The sequence below is a fragment of the Hesperophylax consimilis genome, chromosome 7 (assembly GCF_061612785.1).
Source record: "Hesperophylax consimilis isolate HC1 chromosome 7, BYU_Hcon_1.0, whole genome shotgun sequence".
Lineage (NCBI taxonomy): Eukaryota > Metazoa > Arthropoda > Insecta > Trichoptera > Limnephilidae > Hesperophylax > Hesperophylax consimilis.
In genome coordinates, this window is record NC_142842.1 from 23,649,338 (window position 1) to 23,675,808 (window position 26,471).

General features: G+C 32.2%; 1 long non-coding RNA gene and 3 other non-coding genes across 4 annotated transcripts; all 4 read right to left on the reverse strand.

Moving 5' to 3' along the window:
* Nucleotides 1-20,650: 20,650 nt before the first annotated feature.
* On the reverse strand, nt 20,651-24,646 carry LOC149422513 (uncharacterized). Its single transcript, XR_016302424.1, has 9 exons — nt 24,522-24,646; nt 24,041-24,226; nt 23,333-23,399; nt 22,955-23,023; nt 22,638-22,680; nt 22,332-22,442; nt 21,220-21,281; nt 20,955-21,031; nt 20,651-20,751 (listed from the first exon to the last, which is right to left on the reverse strand). It is a non-coding gene; the product is annotated as an uncharacterized LOC149422513 (long non-coding RNA).
* Nucleotides 22,751-22,823, reverse strand: LOC149422514 (small nucleolar RNA SNORD31). Its single transcript, XR_016302482.1, has one exon. It is a non-coding gene; the product is annotated as a small nucleolar RNA SNORD31 (small nucleolar RNA).
* On the reverse strand, nt 23,096-23,169 carry LOC149422515 (small nucleolar RNA SNORD31). The gene has a single exon (XR_016302483.1). It is a non-coding gene; the product is annotated as a small nucleolar RNA SNORD31 (small nucleolar RNA).
* LOC149422516 (small nucleolar RNA SNORD31) lies at nt 23,470-23,543 on the reverse strand. The gene has a single exon (XR_016302481.1). It is a non-coding gene; the product is annotated as a small nucleolar RNA SNORD31 (small nucleolar RNA).
* Nucleotides 24,647-26,471: the final 1,825 nt, after the last annotated feature.

The window sequence follows — 26,471 nt, forward strand, 5'->3', positions numbered from 1 at the left end:
ATATTGACACATAAATACAAAAATGTTAAGTGTTTGAGAGAGATGTCGACAAAGTGGAAGGGGTAATTACGGATTTATGTGTCAATATTTTGTGTAGTAGATTAGTTTTAAATATTCTCCTGACGAAGGAAGGGATCTTCCGAAACCGGTAGAGTGAAAATAAAACTATCGTGGTCAAAAACAAATTTATGTGTTTTTATTATAAATTATGATGAGCCACAAAGTGAATGCTTTTTACAATTACATCTACATATATTTATTTTTTGCTGTGACTGTGGATTGAACCTTCCTCCCCAGGGACTGACTAAAATGAGTGAACCGCACGAAGAAAACTTACTGATATAAAATATTGATAATTAAGAACCTCTTCAAATTATTACCAATTCGGTTAAACGGGATTGCAGGCCTTTCACGATTGAATTGATCGGTTTCCTAATAATCAGTAAAACACGAATGCGTTATCGCGATGTCAGAACACGTGTTCATAAAAAAACAAAATTTCATGCATTTCATCATTGTATATTATCAGGACAAATGCAAATGTACTCAAAGTATAATAGGAAACTGAATGAAATCCCGTTTTTAGCCGGATAATAAATCAGTACCTACTACTCATTTTTCTACGTGCATAGCGTTACTTAAGCCCCTGCGTACCCAATTTCTACTTATTTATAACATGTTTCTCTTTAACTATAAGTTTTTAAGTTACAAAAAATAAATATATGTTATTTTTTAAGATCTATACATTAAACGGAGTATGTGCAAACTATTTCTACTACTCTACAAAATACGTTTAAATAAATAAATATTATAATACTTAGTTTAATATTATAATACTTAGTTTAATATTATAGTACTTAACTTAATATTATAGTACTTTGTTTAATATTATAATACTTAACTTAATATTGTAATACTTAGTTTAATATTATAATGCTTGGTTTAATATTGTGATACTTGACTTAATATTGTGATACTTGGTTTAATATTGTAATACTTAACTAAATGTTTTTCTATTAGACTTTTTGTCGATTCTTATCCTAATCTTGCGTAATAGGGATTGTTAATTAGAGTTACATAGTTTATAGGCTAATGTGAACAACAATTTCATCCTTTCTTATTCAATTGATTTGGAGGATATTGGCAAATCATATATTTTTATTTCATTTACTTAAATTTCATGTTACCTAAGTTTCGTAAACTCTTGTTTCATGTTACCTATATTTTGTTAACCTATGCATTGTTAAATCTTATATTTTATGTAATCTGTATATTCTTATATATTATGTAAACTCTTTACTGTTATTGTATTTAAAAAACATAATTGCATTGTATGTAAAAGCCCTATGGGCGTTTAAATGAAATAAATAAATAAATAAATAATTCGCTATGCCGAAACGTTAATTATATGAAATTCCCTCGATAGAAGAAAATCGCAAAGTACGCTCATAAAATTATTGAAAACACGTCTTCTTCTGTTATTTAATAGGCATGAAAATATTTACGGTGTTTATTTAAATGCAATTTAAGCATTTTTCGAGTGATTTTTGCTCTATTTCAAACGAGTCGTGTTTTATTAAATATTTTCACCACTATCGCTTAATTATTATCGTTTTTTTAATATTAGCGCTCTCTCTCTAACATTCGTATTTATATATATCTCCATTTCAATCCATTTTTGATCGCTGACTACGGGGCCTTAAGCCAAATCCTATTTGGATGGTACAGTGATTTATTTCGTTTATTAACTGCTGTAAATTTTTACAATGTCATCAAATTTCAGTGAAATGTATGTGTGTGCGAATGTGTGCCACTAAAAGTTAATAGAATGCATTGTCATCGGCAATCTGTCTATCTGCCGACTTTTATCGCAATATAACATTTAATTTATTCTTGTATTTATTCATTCATTTAAGAAAAAAAACCAAATCCTCTAACCTTACCGGGATAGTCCCAAATCTGTCGAATCCCGACGTAAAATACGAAACGAATTATTAATTAATTTAAAAAAAGCTAACAATTTAATACGCTTATTTCCAAAATCACCTAACAAGGCGGACACGACCTACAGTTTGAGTATCTTTAACCACTTTTATGTATACTGTTCCAGGACCGAACTAGCTTTAGACGAGAAAATACCCTAAAATAAAGTCAGAATCGACGTACCGGGCACAAAAATATACGACCCGTGGCCCTCGTGTATTGGATAGACCTGCGGTTGAATTTCCCCTATCAAATATGTAAAATAAAGTGGGAATCTTAACGACATAAGTGATGAAGTCGGGTAAAAACAATATTCGGCGTGCGGCCCGGCGTAATGGGACCTACGGTCGACTTTGCCTTAGCAGGACTAGAAAATCGATCTCTCCGTGGGGTTTAATTTAAATATTTCTGATGAACGTATTACTAAAATCACAAATTTTCAAACCGTTTTATATAAAACATTTGAATGGTAAGCTCGTGTTTTTATTAATATTACATATTGATAACTTACATCCGTAGGGACCCCTCTAGAAACATTTGAGTATCGATAAAATCTGTGGATGGTTTAAAAGGAGCATTTCCTAAATTCTTCACAGACACTTTTCAAGTTCACCCCTGTAACCTTTCCATACATGTCTTGATCACACGCCACAATATATAATATATTATGAGAGGTAGGATACTAACGCTAACCAACACCAAGCGCTGATAATGATAAACATAGACGCCAATCAATTCAATCGTTGTTTATTGTTTTCACAAGAATCGCGCTTCGTTTGTCGTTTGATTGAAGCTCTACAAATTCAGATTTTGACATCACAGTTAGTAATAGAATTAGATAACTAATTTAGAACTTGTATGTCATCGTTTATTGGATTTTAATGCTTCTACGAGTCTCGGCATTTATTTTATCATTAAATGGTAATTCCTAGTACCTAGTTAAAAAAGGATGTCACTAAAAAATGCAAAAAAAGGTTATTGCCATAACCGGGAGGTGTATTCGGAGAACTTCAGCCAACAAGGAGACTGCTCTAAACATTTTCGTTACCGAGGAGATCTTTACAGGCAATTAATTAAGAGACAAAGCTCCAATGTCAAACGGGCTTTATGGCGGATAGATATAATAGAAAGAGGATATAATAGATATAAGAGGATATAATAGAAAAAAATGAGATTTGAAACTCGGGCGAAATTGTGTCGTAATTATTGTAAGATAATAAATAAAATAAAACTCGTTTATAGGTCGAGAATTTCCAAAGTTTAAAAAAAATCACTTTTAATGAATTTTTCACGTTTGCAAACTGAATAGGTGTGACCGCTTCTAATGCCAATTTTACCCGTGTATAATTTTACCCGTGTATAATTTTACCCGTGTATAATTTTACCCTTGTATAATTTTACCTGTGTATAATTTTCACCTGCGTTTTCCCAACGGTCCGGAAAATGGGTCTGTTCACACGGCTCTTGCGAAAATTAAACGGCATTTAAACGTATCTATTTTGTACTTATTTGAATTAACTGATTGTGAAATTTTCACATACGTAATAAGCGCCGACGGTTTCACTTAAAAATCATTTCACAATACAAAAATAATTAGTCTAATTTATTTGTATCACTAAAGAGGTAAACTGATATGTGTCTTGTGAGCGTGTCTGTGTGTTCGAAGTAAGGTCCATTTTATCTTACTTTGTTTAAAAATCATTAAACATTTTCTAATATCGAAATTATGTCTTGAACAGAAAATTTGTTTCATTGGTCTGTATCCGAGGAATCAAACGGTTTGATGTAAATTGGCGACATTGGTTTTCACTGAAGTCTGTATAGATTGCGCTCTTAGGGATTAGAAATCTGATGATACAAAGTAATTATTATTTTCTACAAAGTCGACTTGTCAATTTGGTAGTCACCTCTGGGCTGGATCGCAAAAATAGTGAGCATCGCACAAGAGTCCCGACTGCTCCCAACCTTCTGTAATATCTAAAGCTAATGAAACTATGGCATCCCCTATTGGGGTAAGATGGAAGGCTGACGGTAGTGGGGAGGTGAAGGATATGGGTAAGAGGAAGGTACCTGGCTATTCAGATATGGTCACCAAACACGGCTAAAGCTATTTCAATTAACGTTTTAATTCTGAATGGTGGTCCATCACGAGGGTGATACTGAAACTATCTTCCACTCTGAAATATGCATCATTTTAAATTAATAAATTGTGAAATAACAAAAAATAATCAAATAAAATTTACTTGCGCATGCCAGGATTCGTAGCCGTGACGGATCGGATCGGATTGTAAGCACTCAACAAAGTGGGTCCAGTATTTTGGCCTAGAATACAAATTAATTAATAATATTCAATTAAATGCGGTCACCAATATTAGAGATCTAGGAATCACTCTTGATTCAAAATTTATGTTTGATGTACATATCAGTGTTATCACGAGTAAATCCTTGAAAATGGTGGGATTTATACATAGAATATCGAAACCATTCAAAAATTCCCAATTCACTATAACATTGTACCACTCATTGGTCAAAAGCAAATTGGAATGTGGTAGTGTTATCTGGAACCCACACTACTTGAAATAATATCCAAAAACTATTGAATCTGTACCAAAAATAAATTTCTAAGATTGTTATCATTTAAACTTGGACTAAATGCCATACTGCAGTCTTACGAGGAACGACTCCAATACTAACTTTACGACCCTGGATAAAAGAAGACAATTTGTTGACTTAATATGTCTACGCAAAATTATTCATGATAAGCTTGAAACAACTCATTGTCAGCAATATTCCCATTAAAGTTCCTAATAGACGTAATCTAAGGATCTAAGGGACAGAATATATTCCATCTAGAATTATTTAAGAACAATATTGCAAACTTCAATCCATTGTCTCTAATGTGTCTATATAGATATATATGCAATAGTCTCTCTTATTTTAAAAGGCAAATTAGCAATGGATTGTGAATGTTTGTTTGTTTTTTTTATTTACTCTATTTGTTTTCTGTTTTTATTGCTCATGTTTTTTGGATCATCTGTATATAAAGATCATATCTGTGTGTTTTGTTTTTGATATCTCTTTTTTTGCCTTTGTTCACGTTTTGCTGTTTATATTTTTTGTTAATACATAGTGTATAATGATACTTAAACTGTGCATGATGTGTACATTCTAAAGTGGACTGTTGACATCTACGCTTTTTGCAGTGCTTAACTAATGACTTTTTCATATTAATAGTCTGTAAATATTCGTAAACAATAAAAAATAAATTATGTTTTGAATGAAAAGGGCTACCCAACCGTTCAACCACAGAGGCTAGTCAGTAGCTAGTATTAATAATAATAATATATTACATAAGTCATGTGTATTTGAGGAATGATTATACATTACACAAGAAACTATTGTTTTTATAATTCTAAGAACAATTATTTACCTTGTAAACTGTGACCACAATACCTAGATACCAACTAAAACCACATATTAAATAAATTATATCACATTCCCAACAATAATTAATACGTAATATTTCTTTAACAAATTAGATACCTATTGTTGTCATATAGATACAATTGATTAACGCAAACCCGTGATAAATCACTGGATATAATAATTATGGGAATTAAAGCTGAAAAAAAAAACAGTTTCGCAGGAGGCGGCGCGATCGTCTAACTCCTTTTATGTGATTTTTCGATAAATGAGTCTGACAGTATACAGGCAACTCGCATTGTAATATCACCCTTCAGTCCTCAGAAATAAAATCTGCTTACGATTAAATCAGATTTCTTTTTAGGGCACGTTTATCAATTTGGATGACTTTGTATTTGTTATAAAAAACCTCTTTCATGTGAAATAACACTTACATTTGAAATTACATGTGAAATAACACTTATAAATAATTAATAATTGAATAAGAAGATAATATAATGTGAGAACTGACGTAAATGATGGCGATTACGAGAGCGTTTCCTGCTTATCCAACCATATATCAGTATTGTCGCATGTCTTGCGGCGAGCGGTCGCTTAACGAGACGGACTCTGTAAAACTGTCTACAAATATAAAATTAACACCTTCGGGACCATGTTCCAACATGGAACTCAAAATTCATATTGAAAAAATACTGTCAGAACTCAACAAAATTGGCAGTACAAAAGCTGCCAAAGAAGCTAAAACTGAAATTGAAGCTATATTAATCAACATCGAAGATTCATGGAAGCTTGAGATAAAGTCACTACAAGACACAATAATTTGTCTACAAAATAAAGTGATTCAAGATCAAGACGATTATATCATAAAATTAGAAAAATTGATAAAAAAAGGAACAAATGAAGAAAATAAAAATGAAGTTAAAAGCTATGCAATGGTGGTAAGGGAAAAATTTCACCCAATACCGAAAGCAAATTTTGCTTTACTAATTACATCAAAGGAAGACAAACCTGCAGATGAAATCGAAAAAATATTAAAAGACAAAATAAATCTATCCAAACTAGGAATAGGAATTTCTGGACTAAAAAAAAACATATCAAAACAAAATAATACTAACATGTGAGAAACAAAATGAAACCGAAAAAATAATAAACGAAATCAACAAAAACCCGGATATTGGAATACACGCTAATGAAATAAAGAAAAAAAAACCATGCATTATCATTAAGGGTGTTGATGCTGGCTACAAAGAAGAAGAACTCCTAACAGATTTGATAAATCAAAATGAACACCTAAAAAATGCCATGACCTCAGAAACAGACAATGAACCAATCGTTGTTAAAAAAAAGCTGAAGAATAAAAAATCGGAAAAATTTGCAAATTTCATCATCCAAACAACTGCAAAACTGAGAAAAATAATAATATCTAAAGAAAGAATTAATATTGGATATACAAGAGCACACGTAGAAGACTGTGATCCACTGATGCAGTGCTATCATTGCCTTGGATACGGACACACCTCACTGAGATGCCTCGACAACATGAAGAATCCCAGATGCCTCCACTGTGCAGAAGAGCACAAAATACAAAACTGCACCAAAAAACAAGATTCTGCCAAATGCCACAACTGCACTAACAGAAAGGCGTATCAAAATGATCACGCTGCCAACAGTCACTTATGTGAATTCCGCAAAAAAATGATACAAAATGCCCAAATGCGAATTGAATATGAGTGAGTTGTATTTCGTATATTTATTTCTTTAAAAATGAATGATTTCTTCACTGAGGAATTAGATAAAACTCTTAATATTTCGGAATATATTTGTCACACTTTAAATGATTGTAATAAAATCGTGGATAAAATATCAAATTCATTCTCAGTACTCCATTTGAATATCAGATCGATGAAACAAAATTTCAATGAATTTTTACTCTCAATTAATTTACTAAATCATAAACCGGACGTCATAGTGTTAACTGAAGCATTCACCAACGAATACAATAAATTTTGCATTCCAGAATATAGCTACTTCGTAACATCTTGTGCTATTAATAGAAATAGTGGTATTGTTGTATTTGTTAAATCTTGTTATTCAAACATCGCAGTGGAAGAAGTACCTATGCAGCGAGTTAATTGCTTAGATATTAATCTAAATGTAAATAAAATATGTTTTAATATTATTGCAATTTACCGAACACACGGATCAAACGAGTATACATTTATGGATGAATTAAGAAGCATTATATTATCAAAAAAAATAAACAGAACATAACAATAATCGGCGATTTCAACATAGATGTTTCAAACGAAAATAGTAACAAAATAAAAACTGAATTTATCAATTTTATGTCGGAAATGAATTTTATATTATGTATAAAAAAATATACTAGAGAAATTACGGGTCAACGTCCATCTTGTATCGATCACATATGGAGTAACACTAAAGATACCGACAAATTACACACGATAATATTAAAAAAATAATATTACTGATCATCACACTTGCATCTATATACAAAAACTTAATATTAATAATCATATTGATTCAAAATGCAATACTTTTACAAAAAAGTCACTAAACCATCATAAATTAAGCCTAAAAATAAAAACAGAAACATGGCGTTCCGTATTAGAATCAACCTGTGCTGAAACATGCGCAAATATTTTTGATAATATTCTATGCAATTATATTACAGCATCAACAGATGTTAAAACTATAAAAATTAAATCAAAATTCAAAAAAATAAAACCATGGATTTCACATGGCTTAATCGTGTCTATTAGAAAAAAAGAAGAGCTATATCGCTTGACAAAGAAATTTCCCTTAGATAAAAAAATATACACATATTATAAAAAATTTAGGAACAAATTAACCTGTTTACTAAAAACCACTAAAGAAAACTTTTACAGAAATGAAATTGATGTGGCTAAACAAAATGTAAAACATATATGGAAAACAATAAATGAAATAAATAGTAGAAAAAACAAAAAAACTCAAATTAAAAAAATTAATATCGGAAAAAATTCTATTAATGCCTTAAAGGAACCGACAAAATGTGCTAATGCCTTCAATAAATATTTCGCTAACGTCGGTCAAAATTTAGCTACACGGATCGATGCAAATTATAAAATAGATAATTTCGAAAAGGACTGCCTTAAACAAAATAATCTGTCAGTTTTCAAACCGGTAACAACAGATGACATAAAAAATATTATTAGTGAATTAAAAGGTGCATCCGCACCAGGGTTTGATGGAGTCACAGTAGAAATATTGAAAAATTATAATGAATTATTAAGCATTCCAATTACACACATTGTAAATATTAGTTTAAATAGTGGAATATTCCCCTCCGTTTATAAAAAATCTATTGTAACACCTGTTTTTAAATCTGGCAACCCTGAAGAAATATCAAATTATCGACCAATATCTCTTGTCTCAAACATTGCAAAAATTTTTGAAAAGATCGTAAAAAAGCAACTTTTGTACTATATTGAAAATAATAAAATAATTAGTCCTAGCCAATTTGGATTTAGAGAGAAACTAGGCACTCATGATGCCATTGCAGAACTAACTTCAACTATATACCGTGCATTAGATAAAAAAATAAATGCCTTGGCATTTTCATTGATTTACGTAACTCTTTTGATAGTATCTCCCATACAAAACTAATAAATAAATTAAATGATATCGGTATTATTGGTAAGGTAAGGTATTGGCTGAAAAGCTATCTAACTCAAAGAAACCAAAAAGTAAAATTAAATAACTCACCAAGCGTGGATGAAACTTTAGAATTTGGAATTCCCCAAGGGACTGTTATTGGACCAATTTTATTTATAATTTACGTTAACCATATGTTTAAATTATCACTTAATGGTAAACTTATATCCTTTGCTGACGACACTGCAATAATTATCGAAAAAAAGACATGGAACGAAATTACCAATGCAGCCAATCAAGATATGAAGGTTATAAAAAATTGGTTCGATGGCAATTTATTATCACTCAACACAGAAAAAACATATTGTATTCCTTTCACTCTACAAGAAGATGTGCCAAATAACCAAATTAACATAACAATTCATTCTAAAAATTGTGTAAATAACGGTACATGTAATACGGACTGCGCGAAACTAAATCATAAATCTAATATAAAATATCTTGGTATCTTAATAGATAAAAATGTTAAATGGAAAGACCACATTAATCTCACTGTAGAAAGAATAAGAAAACTTATCTATATTTTCTATAATATACGAAATATTTTAAATAAGAAAACTATCAAAATTGTCTATTATGCATTAATTCAGTCCATATTGCAGTACGGGATTATCGGGTGGGGAGGGGCTTTTAAGGCTTCTTTACAGCCCATAATTACAATTCAAAGAATAATTATAAAAATCATCCTTAGGAAACCATATGACTCCCCTACTTTAGAGATATTTCGGGAATTTAATGTACCATCTATCACAGAATTGTATAAGAGAATCGCCTTATATCAAATTTATAAAGAATATTTTATTTATAAAATTCACCCCTCAGATAGCATAAGCAATAGATTCAAAACTAATGGCTTAATAGCCATTCCTATGCTTAGAACGACCACGGCTCAGCACCACTATTCGTATTTAGGTGTAAGATGGTACAATATATTATTGTCCAAAAATAAAATTAGTGTAACCGAAACTGTGAATTATGAACAATTCAAAAAGTTAATTAAGTCCCTAAAATTGGATACTGATATATTGTACCCCTAATTTTCTTACACTTACTCAATTTGTACAAAAATATATATTAATTTAATTGTCTTTAAAAAATTATTTTTCTAATTTGTTTACCTGATATATTGTACCCTTAATTTCCTCACGCTTTCTTAATCTGTAAGAAGATATATTATTTTAATTATCCTTAAAAAGACACTTTTCTAATTTGTATACCTATGTTAATATTATGTTTGTATTTATATCAAAAGTTTTTATTATTATTTAAAAAATCATTTGAACTAAATGTAAATACTCCTCCCATAAACACGAGCTCCTGGAGCTCAACTTATGGAGTAGTAGAATAAAAAACGAAAAAATTATATATCTTTCTGCATATTGTTATCATTTATAATGTTAAATAATTTACAAGTAATAAATAAATAAAAAATAAAAAAAAAAAAAAATATATTGAAAAATAATGTTTACAAATACAAGTAGGAATAAACTATAGTTTCGTTTCCTTTGGCAGCATTTTTTTGCAAATTTCTATTTTTAAACCCTGAAGGAAAAATAAAATCTTTAAAATACAAAATAATAAAAAATAAATTTTAACTAACGTAGAATTTTGTTTAATTTTAGAAGTAAAGGAACTTGTGGAAAATTTGTATTGTGGGTATTTTAGTATATAATGCATTATTGGTAACCCTGGTTATATATCTGGTAAATTTCTATGATTTTCTACGGCTTATAATATAATGCCTAGTAAAAAAGCTTAGGAAATACGCACAAATCATTCAAATAACCCAAACTAAACCCTAAAAACCTACATAGTGCATGTTTACTAACCCCCAACTAAAATAGTTGTGTCCATTCGATAATTAAATTGAAATCAAGTAATGTTTTTTTAACGAGTCTTCGCATGCAGCGGAATTCGACAAAACCATCATAATTACTACAAGAAATAACTATTTATGAGGTGGAAAATGGTAAAAGATGCATTACTGTTCCATTTTTTTCTCATGTTAAGTTTGGAGGTTAGGAAATACGCACACACTATTAAAATAACCCAAACTAAACCCAAAAACCTATTTTGTGCGTGTTTACTCAAACCCCCGACTTAAACGACGGTAAACACTACCTTTGGACAAAGACACCATAAATACCACGCTATTAAAGCATTCAACAGTCTTCCACTTGAAACAAAAATTGAGGAAAATAAAAATAAATTCAAACACAAAATAAAAAAATGGATTAAAGAACAAAAAAGACAATATTACCAAAATTCTATAACATAAAAGAATAAAACATATACACGCAACACAAAAAAATATATAAAACACGCAACACGCACAAACACATAAATCATTATAAATGCCGATTTCCATTCTCTTTTAATATTTTTCTTTTAGTGTGATAATTATATTTTAATTTGTAATCTTTATTTTTAGTTTAAATTTATCTTGATTTTAATGTTGTTTTATTTTTAAATGTATAAATTCTTATATTATAAAATGGAGGCCTCAGCACGGGTAAACAACCCAGTGAGGCCAACATTACTGAATTAGAATATAAATATTGTAAAATAATGTAGCAACAATAAAAAAAATAAAAAATAAATAGTTATCTCCGTTAAATATTTAAATTGAAATCAAATGTTGTTTTCTTGAGCCTTTGTATGCAGCGGAATTCGACAATGTTGAGAACTGCTGAACTGAACCACAACTTATGGGAAATGAACAAAACAACCCTTAATTATTTTCTCGTAATTCGTGGCTCGGTTCGCGTTTAAGTTCGCAAATGTATACGTACCATAATCGGGAGAAATACATTGGATACCTAAATGGCGAAATAAATAATATGCCGTTTTATTAACATTTCCATACTATTACTATTTAGATATACAGAATAAAAAAAACTTATGGGCGTCCATAAATTACTATCCTTAAATGTAATGTATTCGCAAGTTAGTCTGCGACTGCCGCGACAGTTCGTGACACATGTTTTGGCGGTAAATGTAACGTCATCTCTGGACGATCAAATCTTCTAATTTCAGCCATTTTTCAAAGAGTACTTCATAATTTCTCAAAACAACGCTTGCACAAGTGAAGTAAATAAGGTCATCATAAACAAACTAATCACGATGTCATGCATAAATATATTACCATAAACAAACCAATCACTATATCACTACATGTCAAATACATTTACGAAGATGTCAAAAACAACAGAATACAGTGTTGCCATATATAAAAATAAAATGGTGTGGAATTTTATAAAAAATATATATCGATGACGGATCATTCTTTCGTAGTGACGTCACAAGTTTAGAAAATGGATTAATTTATTTTATTATTAAAAAATATATACATTTCTATTTTTTTAGTAAAGTTGTCGTAATCTCGGTAGGAACGTCTATCCACAAGATTTTAAGTCATTACAAAATGCGTGCAAGTGGCCTATTAGGTAGTTATACCTTTACATATTGTCAAACATCGATTATACAAAAAGTTACCGACCGCCATTGCTATGTACCTATTTCTTTTCTTTCATTTGTCGATAGTACCAGGTAGGAAAGTCTACCAAATTAACTACTATAGTCATCAGATACCTTCCGAAAAATGAGGAAATCAGAACTGTGTGATTAGAGGAAAAGTTATATAATTTTATTCAAGTTTTATAACATCATTATGAAACGAGTAAAAGTATACAAAAGTAATGAGCGATCGTATTTAATTAAATAGCTAACCTTATCAAAGTAAATCAAACATACAAAACATTTATTCAGGTACATATTCCGCAGATGTTAATAAAACAGAACAATTCACAGCTTTCCCTTTCAAACGACGAGATTTTTCCCACATTAAAATACGCAAAACCCATTGTACGTTTTTGTGTAGTTCGCAAAATCTAGATTACATTCAAATTGCATTACAGCATCCGCGGTTTCAAAACGATTGTAAATAATATGACGGGAGTTGATATTATCTAGGTACTTCCGATCCCGCGTTCTCGAGAGCAGGCTGCGAATTTATTTAATTGACGGTTTGCTTATTATTGAATTGTTGACAGGCATTATTTTTTTTAATTCGGTGAGATTAGCCGAAAATGAGGAAGCTACAACATGACTGTAGGTATGCATGAATCAAATTAATGTTTTTTTATTTTTTTATTGTGATGTGGAAGAATTTTTTGTTAATTTTTGTAAAATAAGAAAACATTAAAAAGTCACCGGAGACCAAAAATTCATTTTTTAAAACAAATAATGTCAGAAATCACTGGTTAAAGTAAGTCAAGCCAGTCCTCTAACACCTTTATATTAGTATAAGTAAGTTAGTATTTCAGTTCGGATTTCGATATAAAACCGTTGGAAGTTAAGCCTATCAACCCGAAATGCTAAGTTATCAATTTGTGCGGGCTAGAGACCCCCTGGGCCTGATTAAACTATGTTTGTTTTCCTCATTGATATAAATACAAAGACGCGTCATGTTCATACTAATCGAACAAAAAATATGGCACGTTCCTATTTCTGGATTGAAAAGAATAGCCACAACGAATTTGTCGGAATGAATGATATGGCTACAAATAACATCATACAGCTAAATGAACGGAACGCACTAGAAAGAGATTGAGCCATTCAAAGAATATGTGTACGGGTGAAACGACGATAATATTATGAACGTCCCTTGTTTCTCTTTCCTCCTCGCAACACCAGTTGCGAGCTCAAAGCGGCCCACTGACGGGAAAGTGTGTTCGCTGCAAGCATGACGTCACAGGCAAGCGACGAGCATTTTTGTATCGACGTCTTTCTCAGACTGCTCGCCGCGAATATGCTCGCCCGTTAGTGGGCCGCTTTTACCCTCTTTCTTGGCTAACCAACGAGCGAGCAGAGTAGAAGAATATTTCGTACTGTCACTACTAGGTTGTCCTCAAACTCTTATGTGTTTCTGCGTTCGCTGTCTAACTTTATTTTATTCGAAAAGTATCATGAATTATTGTATTTATTGAAATAATAAGTGATTTTTATGTGCATGTGAATGGAAAGAAAGTCCATCAGATTTGGTTTTTGCTCTAGAATGATTTGTGCACATCTCAAAATCACAGGAAGGCATTTTTTTCACAAAAAAGAGCCTTGAGCTTGTCTGACCATCGGGCTTATGTGCGATACTAACGCAGTAAATCACAAGCTTGTCCACTAGACCCAGTTCAGTGGACAAGCTTGTAACCTATCTTCCCTTTTAATTCATCTAAGGTTTTCGACTCTTTTATGAAAAAAAAATTGTAACCTATTCATTCAGAACCAAGATTATTTGTTTAGACATTTTCTCATAGCTGCAGTTTGAGTTGAATTTGACAAGAGACATGAGAATGAATAGACAAGGCACTCTTGCTCGCGTGTCGATAAATGCCGTTAGTTCTAATGAGTCAATTGTCGTCGTGACAATAATCGTGATCTGTATGGTGTGAAAAGCGAGGAAACCGTGTGACGTGTGACGCCATTCAAACTATACACAGAACATGTGTATAATATTGCTGGTTGCATTCAGGGCCGGCCCTGAATCAAACGGCGACTGGTACTAGTAAAAACCTTGCCCCCGCATTCCGAAATTCTGCCGATTTATAACACATTTCTCTTTATTTATTTTATTGATACATGATTTAGAGAGTGGTTTTTTGTGATATTTCACCCTCCATGCTAGGGATGACCCTGTGTTATGGCGGGTGAATTTTACAGTTTGCGGATATAGAATCTATATATTACTATAATATGAAATAAGAAAAATGATGGATAGCTAGTTTGGGTTGCAAGAAGAGAATGGAGAAGTTAGAGAATTATAAGAAGATGAAAATTTTGAGAAATTATTAGTAAATAGATCACACTAATTAATTATGGACATACTATACCGCTGTAAGTTAGGGAATAATGATATATTATGTTTTGTCTGAAAGGTGATTAAATTGATAGAGTGTAGAATGAATGGGTATTGTAGTTGTAATGTATTCCGTGTGTAAGGATCCATTTCGTAATTTGTTTTTTAAAGGAATGGGGTTGACTCACGGTTTTTAGGTTTTCAGGGATAAGGTTAAAGATTTTCGGAGATAGGAAGAAAAATTGTCTTTGAGCTGACGTGGTATGTAGTGAAGGTACTTTGTAGTGACCGTTGGTTATTGTTCTGATGGTTAACACTACACATTTGTAATGCCGAAAGGGTAATTACATGAGATTCCCTCGATAGAAAAAAATCGCTGAGTAAACTCCGAAAAATATTAAAAACACATTTTGTTCTGTTATTTAATATGTTGTAGGTTGAAAAAAATCACAGTATATCTATAAATGCAACTAAAGCTTTTTTTGAGAGATTTTTGATCTATTTCAAACGAGTCGTGTTTTATTTAATATTTTCACCATTTCGCTAATTATTGTCGTTTTTTTTATTACTAGCATGGTCCCTCTAACATTCATATTTATATAACCCTTTCAAGGGGCCTCAAGGGCGCTGTGTCGGCACCCGGAGCGGAGTGCTCCAATTGCACTTGCACAGGCCCAGCCCTGCTTGCGTTATTACGACAAACGTAAAACGAAAAGCCACACGAATTATGAAATTACATATTTCGTTATTTCACACAGACTTGTGTGAAAAAATGTATTTGCATTGTTTTTCTAGAACATAGTGGTTAGTTTAAAAAAATATATATATCGCAAGAGTCCCAAATGCTCCCTACTATGGTATCCCGTTTGGGGTATGTGTTATGTTGTTGCTGAAGATAGTGTGGGGAGGGAAAGGAATTTTTTTTATGTTAGCTCCACACAGGAGACCATGAGGAAAATGATTTCCCTCAGTGGGTAGGATTCTGTAGGTCAGTTATCCAGTTCTCGGGGCTGCGGTACAAATTATGGGAAGAGTAAGGTAAGAAGTACCTGGCTATTCAGATTTGGTCACTAAACATGGCCAAAGCTATTTCAAGTAACGTTTCGATTCTGAATGGTAGTCTTTATGAAGGCAATATCGAACATTCTGGAATTTGCCTCAAATATACTACATACATATTATTTTAATAAATTTAAATAATAACACACATTAATCGCTTAAAATTTACTTGCCGGTTTGGAACCCGCGACCTCCGGTTTGGTAGTCAATGATCGTAACACTCAACTGACCCAACAAGCCGTCAAATTTTTATAAAAAAGGAAATAAATTAAGAATATTTTAGTCACCGGTGTTGCCAGTCAAAACTTTATTTTTATCTACTGCAAAGACAGGAGAAATTAATAGATTACTACCTAGAATATTCAACACAAATATTACTTTCGAATGAAATGGACGGAGAAAAATGATTATTGCTAATTTATTAAGTAAGAATCACTTCAAATTATTGGTAGTATATGCGGTAAAAAATAAATTAGGTTTCCTGATAAATTTTAGTAAATTCCTAATATATCGGAACACGTGCTCATGCATCTGTATTTGCCTTGATAATATATAACTAGCAGATAAAAACCCGAATGGGTGGACAACTTTGCATGGAAAACTTCAACAGTTCTGTTTGAATGTTAGAGATGGTAGCACTTCCGTTTGTAGCTAGCATGTGGAGCAGGCGTATACGATGGACCTCGGCGTAATAATGACGAAATGCGAAAATATTAGGATTTTATATTCGTATTTTACTAAAAGCTTTATAGGAAACCTATTAAATTATACGTTTAGGGCCTGCAATCCCGTTTTTAATCAAATTACCAAATAATTTTTATTCTTGTGTCACAATTGATTACGTTTTTCAGTTCGGTGATATTTGGAACACTTAGATGATTTTTCACGAAAAACAACGCTGATTGAAATTTGGGCCCTCGAGGTGAATTACCAATCTGATTATTATTACGCTAGCGTCTGGACGGTCTAGGCCCTCTGATTGGTCGAATTCAAATCGTATGTTTCGGGTAAATCCGCATTGGGGGTCTGCAGACAAAAACGATCACTCTGTCCATAATTAACCAACCGTAAGGTTCATTTCTTTAATTTTTTTAAGGATCCAAAAAAATAAGACTTTAATTTTAATTAAGACCAGATTTCAAACAGAAATAGGATCGCCTTATGTAATACGAGATTTCTTAAAAAACATCTTTTCTACTCATAAATTTTTTTGATAATATCGAAGAAAATATGTTTCAGAAAGTTCATAATCCATTGGATTGATTACATCCAAATGAAAATTATCCACAGTTACGCGATTATGTTTGTAGTTTATAAAAAAATCACGCGTTCCTTGAATATGGCCGATAAATACTTCACACAGGATATAAAGCATCGCAAATAAATAATTTTGAAATTTTAGAAATTAGAAAACATGAATTAGAAAACATTATAAAAGCAGATATAATTAACAAGATTTTTTGATAAACTCTCTTTTAAATATTTTCCCACTTAACTGGTCTTTCATATTGTAATTCCTAATTCTTATAAACCCTGCCTACTCTTACCCCTTCCCCCTCCATCCACTTCTTCTTTCCAATTGGAATCTATATTTCATTTTTGATTTCGGAGTATACTCACTCCTGATGAGGTGAACTTCGTTCTGAAACATGTATTGGTTGTATATGATAAAGTTATGTAAACAAAGTTATTTGTTTTTTAATAAAATAAAGTTTAATAAGATTACATTATTTTATCTATTTCATATATATGTAAATATATCTGTGAACCACTGTAAACATAAATCATGTATATTGTAAAAGCCTTTTACGGCGTCTAAATAAATAAATAAATAAATATATACATAATTAAATGTAAACATTATATTTATTTATTTATTGGACAATTTACATAGCGCCGCTTTTGTGAGATATCACCTCAGGGGCGCTATATTGTAATACTCTACCTTTATATATAGATTTTTACTCTCCTGATGAAGGTGTAGGTATATATATATATAGGTCCTATATACCTATATATATATATATATATATATATATATACATATATAATCTAACTTTAAACTTTATTAGATACAGTAACAGTTGTAGGTAAAGAATTACTTGGAATCAGTTGGAGTAAAATTAATACCTTTTAATTAAACCGACTGCTAATATCATCGCACAATTACCCTCCTTTTATTCATAAACACGGGTACAATCAATCAATATGTAATAATCTATTATTTCAGTCAACTTTGTTATAACTCTTTAATTGTTGTGACAAACTATACGATATTGATTCAACTTATAGACATTGACGGTTGTAATACATAAAGCACTCATGAGCAAATTATATTAGATACGATAACAGTTAATATCAGTTGTAGACATGTAGTCAATAACAGTGTTTCATTTGAAATAATCCATCACAAATACGTAAAATTTCATTTATTCAAACAACTGTCATTCTTATTATAGGTACCTAAATTTAGTATTTTTCATTAACTCCGTCCTGTTCCGTGTTTTAAACAATATTTACTCACCCTCTCTCTGTGAATGACCTAATATCTACCTATTAAATGTAACTGTTGCTAGTATCACTTAAACTGGGCGAAGCCCAACCAAGTGCCGCCCTCGGGGCCTAGCAGCAAAAACTCGCGGGAGCGGGTTTTTAACTGCTAGTTATTAATTACTTGCTTTCATGGGCGTCAGCAGGGAGGGGGGGTCTCCCGCTTACGCCCGAGAGGTGCCGGCCTAGAGCCCCAATTTCGGGGTGGGGGGTCCCTGCCAGGGGGCCTGATGGGAAATAAGTTCCTTAAGGGGTGATATGTCGTCTGTGGGGAAGCTAGTTGATATACATTGAGGACACAGGACTCTGAAAATAATATATCAAATTTTCCGTATGGCCTCAACGTCAGAGGGGACCCCGGCTAGTTCGGCAGAACTCAGAAAAAAATCACATTATTTTGTAAGTGGAAAATTTTGCTTGTGCAATGATGGAGGACTCAGCTAGCAGTGGTTTGAAGTCGCGACATATTCCTGGGTGGGAATTCGGTGCATTTGTCTACTCGGCTACTGGCCGGTTAAGCTGATACGTTTTAAAGGTTTTAAGTAATACTAAAATATTTCCGTTAAAGAAAATACTAAAGAATTTTCGTCTAGATATGGAGGGGGTCTTTATTGGTCTGCGCTTCGACCTACAAAAATTGCCGCCTGCGGCACTTTTTCCAGGTCTTCATCCACAACACATGTCTACCCTAAGGGGATATCATGGTAATTTAGACATAAAAAAATAATTGATCTTCTAACGGTGTTCATTAGAACGGCTAATTTCTGATCGTCTCTTTAATTATTTTTTTGCTGGACATTGATCGAGAGGAAAGGTTTTATAAATACTATCAGCTTCTCTAATCATGTAATTTTAAAAGCCCAAAATTTTTATATAAATATTAATAGTGATGACATCTATCAAAATTTACAATAATCGCTAAGGGCGCCAAGCAAAACCAGAATGGTTTGATTCTGCACTAATTTGAATTTAATGTTTGCGTTAGTGCATAGATGTCTCTTTCCGCAGAACCAGGAAATAAAGTTATCTTATTATACCTCCATACGATTGTCCTTTTTCCTTACCACCTGTCGAGATAGGTGTCTCACTTATAAGGAAAATACTAATACATATTAATAATATGCCCAACTCCAGGGAAATAGTGGCAAAATGTCCTGAAAAGTAGGTTGTTTATGTGCAGTTTAAGGACATAATAATTACAAACAACAAAACAGTCTAAGAGGTTTTATGGGATGCCAAAAAACTTTGACAGATTGGTGGGTGAAATATAATAACAATAAAATATTATTGATTGCGTAAAAAGTGGATTATTCCTTGAAAAATATTTGAAGATAAATTCAGCAATTTAACATTCTGTGTTCATGTTATAGATCATAATTTATTATACATTGATAGAATATATTTTTACGTATTAAAATTGTTTCGTAAAATTTCTCACTTTTTTTTTTTTTTTTTTAACCAATAAATTAACATACATTTTTTGTTTTGGTATAATCCACCTCACTAGGCTGAGCCTAATAACATAATAAATTAGCGAGAACAGAAGAGAAAAATTCAGGCGTGGAGTGTATTACAAAAGTATTTCATTACCCTTCTGAACCATCAGTCAGAAATATTTTTAATGTGAAAAGGCAGGATGTATGCAGTGGTATCCTACAGGGCTTCTTTTTTCGACTTCTACGTAAAATATAGAACACATTTCACATAAAATGTATTAGGCTCACGACTCATGCCATCCGACACTTATTTTAGGGTATTTCTAACCCCCCCTCTCCATTGAAGAATAATCACCGTAATATTGTGTGCTCTGATGCATTTCTATTTTTTTTGATGCTTAAAAACTCCCCTAGACTTGTAAGTAGTGAAGTCGAAGCAAGAGGCCACTCAAATTTAGTCACCAAACATGACAACATTAATCTTATGTAGCTTTTCAATATCCCAAGGTAGGGACAAATAAACATTTTTATGTGACTATCACAAACCAATTCCATTTGTAATCAGACTTCTCGTTGATAACATTATTCTTAAAATAAGGGTAGAGGGGTTGTATTTTGTAAAAAGAAATTATATTTTAAAATATTTATTGGATACATAAATACTGAACAGTATCAAGAATATAACTCCTTGTTCATCTATTGGTTTCTGCAGCTGCACATAAACTCACCAATCTGTAAACAAAAGAACAATCTTTTAGAACGAGGCAAAGAAATAGTTTCGAGGAAACCAAAATGAATGGATTTTCTTCAGTTGGTTACCATAGTTGTTTCATCCCCACGGTTTTGTGAGACAGGGATAACTATCGATCATCATTTTATTTACTTGGACATTAGTGAAGGTCCACTATATTGTATCAGAAAGTCTGTATTATTACCTGCATTCTTCAGGAAATGAAGTAGGGTTGTCCACATTCCCATACATAGGGATGATGTTCCAGTGTTAACTGCATTCCTGTAATTAAACAAAGATAATTAGAACTGGTTCATATTGCCGTGACAAATAATGGAAAGTTGGGTAAGCTTCAGTTGGTTACCATAGTTGTTTTTTCCCCACGGTTTTGTGAGACAGGGATAACTATTGATCATCATTTAAAATTATAATTTATAAATAATTTAAATCACTATCTGAAATGTAATTACCTTTATAACTTGAACCCCAGTTACCACGACGTCCAACAAGATCTGAACACACCCCCCAACTCCTGTGAAATAATAAAAAAATTATGATTAGTTGGATGATTATAGGCTATGTTGCGAGATGCATTATTTCCTAGTGAAATAAATTTGTTTCTGAAACCCTTAGATATCCGAAGTGGATCTCTGATATCTTACATTTCCAGGGTTAATGTTCCCACTGTATAGCCACCCTCGTAGTCATCTATAGGCACTACGAAGGCCGGCTTATGTCAGTGGGGTAGTCTAACTCAATACAGTTAAATCAATTACGAAGACAAAGTCATGAATAAAAAAAAAAATACTGGGCATCAGATGAAATGTACTTTTAACCCTCCCGACAAACTACAACAGCAGTTTCCGTGAAATCATGACTACTTCTTCTGCATTGCGTATAGCTGGTTTTAGAAGTCTTGAAAACATATCAATATTGTCCACGAAACTATGTAAAATGAACATTGTTGATAATATTTGGCTAATTTATATAGCGCCGTTTTCGTGAGAAATCACCTCAAGGGCACTGAAATGCCAGTTTATTTCAAATATAATTTGAATTATATTTGGCTTTGCGATATTTACAAATTAAAATGCCTAAAAGACTAAGGATGGGTTGTTTCAGAGAATTTTTTTTATTCTTTATATTGGCTTTCACCCAAGAGTGATCTTTTCGGAGAATTTAAACAATTCATCAAATTTCAACATTCATTTTCGGGTTCTGTGAGTCATTTTCAAGTTGTTATTTTATCATTATAGGCTAGTTTGCTTGATAGAACTTGAAAAAATCTTTCGGGAACTTAAAAATGAACATTGAAATTTTAACAATTCATCAAATTTCAACGTTGATTTTCAGGTTCTGTGAAAATCCTAATCAAGTTCAGTTATTTTATCATTATAGGCGAGACGCTGCATGACATAACTGAAATAATCTTTCCCAGAACTTGAAAATTAACAATGAAATTTAAAGAATTATTGAAATTTAGCGAAAGCCGTCCCAAGGGTTAATGCAATTTAAAAAACAATAACATTAAATTGAACAATCTTTTAAAGTCTTAAGTAGTGTAGTATCGTGCGAAGCTTACCTTATTGTATCAAAGGGTCACACGCTTATCCAAGTCTTATAGACCGATGTATGCAGCAATAAAATCCACAAGAGCACATTATGTTGATGGGTGCATGAATCCACAGATGACCTGCGAAGCAATAACTAGTTTAGAATATTGAATGTACGTGCTTGAGAATAATATACACTGGAATATTTATTTATTTTATCAGTTTGAGGTTGACAACATGAGACAGTTCAGGCATATGCTTGTTAAAAATTGATCATCATTTAAAAGTTAAGACATTAAAACAATGGCAATAATTGATAATAAAAAATGTATTACCTTTGGATTCAATTTTCTTGTGGTTGTTTTACATTATGGGCCTCTGTAAGAAAAATAATTATCGTTAGCATTTGTGTTAACACAGATTGCATTGAGTGGTAATGATGATTGGAAGTTGTTCAGATATTATTGAAACCGATCGTCATTATCTTCAGACTGGGGCGGTATTTCCTTCATCATGGAAAGTTTATTAAAAATTCTCAAGTACTGCATCATTGCAGGCACACGTGTGACAACCAATGTATGGCAATTCATCCACAGCGAGGGAAAATATTTAGATATTATAAACATTAGCAAACATTCCTAATAGTAATTACCTGAATGTATGTATCCATGAAGATCCACAGTGTTGCTTCAAGGCACGGGTCATTTCACCAGAAAGATATCTATTGAAAAGAAAACGAATAAGGATTAAAGTGTGTACATTATTTTTGTTGGCAATATTCATAAAACTCTAAAATAGTTCAGATATTATTGAAACCACTCGTCATTATCTTCAGACTGGGGCGGTATTTCTCTCATCATGGAAAATAGAGTTTTAGAATTATCTACATACATAGCATTAGGTTGTATGTCCAGGTGCATGGTTATTAAACCATAATATTAAAATCTAAACGCTACGTGGGCATTTATTATCGTAGGAATTAGATTGTTTCCAAAGCATTCTATTCTAAATGTTAATAATGATATCTTACCTTTTTATCTTTGAATGTAGGCAGTTTCTACCGCTTTTCAACTGCATTGTGCTGAACGTTTACAAATCTGGGAAAAGAGGAAACCAAACATTAGTATTGGGTTCATAGCATCTTATTAACATTGAAGAAATCATTGAAGTTGTTCAGATATTATTGAAACCGATCGTCATTATCTTCAGACTGGGGCGGTATTTCTTTCATCATGGAAAATTGCTTTAGTAAAAGCTGTTTAGGTTGGAATAGGATTCAGTAAAACGAAACGGTATTTATTAAACTAGCATAACAGCTAGATTGCCAACATGTGCTTTGTGCTAGTCACATGCGAGATCTACCTATTTTGTAACTGACAAATTGGCCTGTTTCACCATACAGTGATAATAACAGCACTCGTGGAAGACCGGCGTTAAAATAATATTAAATGCTAATATGTAAATACATACTACTAAATAATAGCTCCCCTTTATAAACATAACCTCAAGAGCGAGATTGACATTAGAAATGTCGTTATGGATAAAATTGATAGATAGCTAAGAAATTGGCTGGCTTTGAAATAATCTTAAATCTAACCTCAAAATGATGTGCTTCAGTTTACTAGGTACATTGCGGTGAGAGCATGCCACTAAAATCACGATATTTAGCCGTTTTGGACAGCGTGTTCGATTGCAATTGGAGAATAACTAAAGGTTTAGATGGGCGGTATGTACTCACTTTGAATTCCATTAAATGTTCAGTAGGACACGTCACACGCCGAATTGTGATGTGATATCATCCATAGGTGTAATAGTATCCAGCAGAGGCCCCATGGGACCAGGCACTGTGAAGTTTTTTCTCCGCAATTTGGCTCCGCGACTAAGATTCTGTCTTGCGATGCTGATATTCATCTTGGTTAGACCACTGGAAATAAATAACGTACATTATTAGTTAGCTATCACATAATACACAACAAGTATCAGAATATAACAATCTATCATATAAACTCAGACGTGGGCGGTATTTCTCACATAATTTTAAACAATTAACCCTGGGAAGGTGGGGATTGGTAATATTGCAAGGCGTGGTGAATTGCCACAATCCCGGCATGGGCTCGCCATGCTTTCCATTCAAAATTAGAATCGGTATAAATATCTATCACACAACAAACACATAGATCTCAGGAATATAAACTGGTTATAAAATAATGGATATTCACCTCGATAAGGAAGATGGACGAGGATTACAAATATATTTAATATTTATAAACGAACCGATCCGGAGCAGAAGTTGAAGTGAAATGAAAGTTTGCAAACTTGTACGCCGGAATCTGGACATTTTTCTGACAGCCTGGCGGAGAAATTATGAACTATTCAGGAATTGACGACATTGCTGCCAACAGATAAATAATTATTTAACTCGTAGGTAGGTACTGGTTATTTATTTCAAGAACTTGCTGAACAATGTAGGAATTTTTAGTATTTTTTTACAGCTTTAAAATGTTTCATTGATTATATGCTTCTTATGAGGAATAAGAAAGGATAAAGTTTTTGTTTAATCGGAAATTTGTGAATACGCTGTATAAAAGATCGGGTATTTTGAGATTTTAGATTCACAATAGGATCATAAGATGACATTCATTTTAAAATAGATTCGCTGTTTTTTTTTTTAATTAATTACCAACACGAAATACTGTTTTTGTAAGCAAATGATTCTCTTAGATTTACAAACGGTTATAATCCTTAAAAAGCATTATTCGGATTTAAAAAATTGAGATTTTTGTTACGTTTGCTCTATCGCGTGCCGATTGTTTTTTTCGTTAACTGTAGAAATACCGCTTTATCGGAAACATAAAATTATATTTTATTACAGATTTCAATTCTACCTACTGAGTCTAGTGTTGACATATTCTTACGTCTGCTATAATTTAATAAAAATCAATATAAAACTGAAGTGTACTAAACTCAAAGATCTAAACTATTAGAAATCAAAGACCGCGCTTCAAATCAGTGCATTTATATCTTGTGAAGTGCTATTTTTTCATGTTTTTTTGTCTTCACAAAGAAATTGCATGTTAACTGTCAAAAAAAAAACCAAATAATAAAAATAAATCTGTCATTCTGTACTAAAACGAGCCAGCTGTTAAAAAATACAAAAGTGCCTAAACTGTGTTGAAACTATCAATATTAAACATCATTCAATCAATTTTATTCACAGCGAAATCACTTTTTATAAATTTATTTCAACATGAATACACTATGCATCGTTTGCGACAAAAATATTGACAGTCCAGCCGAATTCATATCTTGTGTTGTCTGTGATAATGGCTATCATCTTGTTTGTGCAGAGATTGGTGAAAACATACGTGGTGCTCGTAATTCTCAGTGGAAATGTAAAAAATGCTCTAAAGCTTTTACTAAAAAAAAGACCAGGAATATGAATTATTGTGATGAAAAAATCGATCAAGAACCATCTACCGGCAAACCTACCAAACATCTAACTCAACAGTCAACAGACGCAGAGAAATTTCCTTCATCAACCGCAGATGGCGCAAGCGGTATACTTACGTCAGATAAGTTTATTTTAGAATTAAACAATTTCAAAAAAACAATAATGGATTTTGTGGAACAAAAATATGATTCGATTATCGCACAAAACAAAGAAATCCTTGATTCATTTAAATTTTTAGCGGATCAGCAAGACCTTCTAAAAAAACGAATAACTGACATTGAATCCTCGCAAGAAAGGGTCATTACTGATATGCTAGAATTAAAAAAACAAAACGCTGTATTAGAAAATACTACTTCTCATCAGGACGACAAAATTGACCGGCTGGAGTACATTACACAGATGTGCAATATCGACATCAGAGGCATCCCTGAAGCAAACAATGAAAATATTATGGAAACTCTTAAAAAAATATCAAAAATCATAAATTACGGAGATACCACGATACCTTTACAATCTGAAATCAATAAAATGTACAGACTAGGACCAAAACTGTCCGAAAAAAATCCCAGATCTGTAATAGTGTCGTTCAATAGTATTAAATCTCGAGATGACTTCCTACTCAAAATCAAAGACTATAAAAAATCCTCTACCTCCAGTTCAAGCAAACTCAATACAGCAGATCTAGGGCTATCTCAAGAAGCAAAACGGATTTACGTGT